This window comes from Sinocyclocheilus rhinocerous, unplaced genomic scaffold, assembly GCF_001515625.1.
Source record: "Sinocyclocheilus rhinocerous isolate Xijiao unplaced genomic scaffold, SAMN03320098_v1.1 scaffold2365, whole genome shotgun sequence".
In the NCBI taxonomy this organism is placed as follows: Eukaryota; Metazoa; Chordata; class Actinopteri; order Cypriniformes; family Cyprinidae; genus Sinocyclocheilus; species Sinocyclocheilus rhinocerous.
This window is the reverse complement of record NW_015637538.1, coordinates 10764-12931: the sequence shown is the minus strand read 5'-3', so window position 1 is coordinate 12931 and position 2168 is coordinate 10764. Positions and strand designations below refer to the sequence as shown.

The 2168-nt window shown below is 40.0% G+C and overlaps 1 protein-coding gene across 1 annotated transcript in view; it reads left to right on the top strand.

Annotated features, from left to right (window-relative positions):
* The window catches only part of LOC107748997 (mitochondrial ribosome-associated GTPase 2-like), an 8248-nt gene that overhangs the window by 4509 nt on the left and 1571 nt on the right, over positions 1-2168 (top strand). The gene's annotated exons all lie outside the window — the stretch shown is intronic.

Sequence of the window (2168 nt, the reverse complement as noted above, 5' to 3'; positions counted from 1 at the left end):
GCGCTACTGGTGCGCTGTCTGAAGCGGCTCAGCGTCTGTGTACAGCCGAACGAGCAACCTTTCATAGCCTACTTCACTGCACCGTTTCTGCGGCGCAACCCCAGGTAGCCTATGTGTCGCCACATTCTCGGGTTATGAAGAATAAAGAAGGGAAAAGTTAATCTTCCGAAATGAAGCAGCAATATCTTCTCAGGTAAAAGTTATTAGAACCGTGTCTAGGGACAAGCGGGCCATCACTCTGCTCTGACCTTATCAGCCCGTTTGGTTCCTATTATTTGATTCGCTCTTGTTGCTTATGACAGAACAGCTAATAACGATGATTTTGTCTTCGGAAAATATTATTTTATTCGCTTACGTCAGAAACATGAATCTCTTTAAAAACGGGCTGTTGTTTCCACTACATTGCATTGTTATATTTCGTAAAAGTTTTACCCGCCAACTGGCGACTGACACCGTTACATATACTCGCCAATGCTGATTTTTACCCGCATTTGGCGCTTGGCGAGTGTTAATTTTAGGCCCTGCTCCCTACTCTGGAAGTCAATGGTGGCCTACAACTGTTTGATTACCAGCATTCTTCATAATATCTTTCTTCGAGGTCATCATAAGAAAGAAACTTACACAGGTTTGGAACGACACAAGGGTGAGTGAACTTTTCCTTTAACTGTGGAAGACCAATGGTTAATTTTAATAACCTCAAACAGTCAGAATATAATTAAATTTCACCATATAAAAATTAGGTTGTTAAAATTTTTACAGATGTTACTGTTTTTGATAATGAATGACTTAATTGTAAGGAATTTGTCTGGAACCTCCTCCAAAGGCTCAAAAGGAGGTTTGCAGAGCGCCTCCAAAACCACAGCCAAATCCCAGTCCAATAGAGTGGCAAGACGTCACGGGCCCATATTCACCAAACATTTTATCTTGCCACTAAGAGTTCATGACCTTGTTGCCGTGGATGATGTCAGCATACTTACTAACTATGCACACAGTGATTGGCTGATAGTCTCTTTCAGAGATGAATGCTGCGTTCACGCCATATCGTAATTACCGTAATTTTGAGATGACAGCACGTGACGTTCTACTCGGAGCTGTTCACGTCCTCGGACTCGGAATTATGCTTTTCTATGGCACCACTCAACGCCTAAACAGAGCCTGCGGTGGTCAGGTGGTACAAGCGTAGCTCTCAGAAAACTCCCAGGTCACAAGTTGTAATTACGAGTTCTACGGGGACGTGAACACTTTTTACAAGTTGGAATCTTGTAATTATGGGAATTCTGATATGGCGTGAACGCACTCTTATTCATAGAAATATTGTAGAGCACAATATGATATTGCCGTATTCAAATAAAGGTTTAAAAATAAAAATGTTAATTGCCACATTCAAATAAATATTTAAAAATGCACGCTAAGAGTCACTAATTAAACAAGTATATGTTCAGCTAATTGTCAGCCTCTTACATGTATGCTTCTTGTAAACAATTAGTGAATATGCATATCAACAGCCTTTTAATTAACGGAGTAGAATAATCGTGGCTGATAGTAAGTTATGCAAACGTTAAAGAAAACCAAACTGGAAACAAGAAGAGCTGTTACTTCTTGCCCAGCTGGTTAATGAAAACAAGGATATAGGCTAATCAAAGGAAAATTGTCCCCGACAAGTTCTACAACAGTTATAATACCCCCACGATTAAGGCGATAAACATTTTTAAAAGCTCATTATCGTCAAATGTTTCTAAAATGTTTACATTCAGAGGCAGATTGCCAGCAACAGCTATTTTAGGAATAGTTTGTGGCTTGGTCTTAGTGACTCAGGAGTCCTCTTCACTGCTCCTAACCTTTCACAGATTTAGGAGCTAGTTTTAGAGCTAAAACGCTTTGTGAAATACTCTTAGAGTAAACATTTAGGAGTCCTAAATTTAGGACTGACACGCCCATTATTTGTAAGATTTTCTCCTAAATCGGCGAGTTATAAGCTACTTTTAGCCTTAAGATGTTTTGTGAATATGGGCCCTGGAAGCTTTAAAAACACGTGCGGTGGATACAGCGCCAGCTTCTGGTGAGAGAAGGAAGTGCTTGCACTTTTTCTAGGCTAACATTAGATTGTTGCTACTACATACATATTTCAGATGATAAGCCATATTTGAGGTCGATGAATGTTAGGTGAG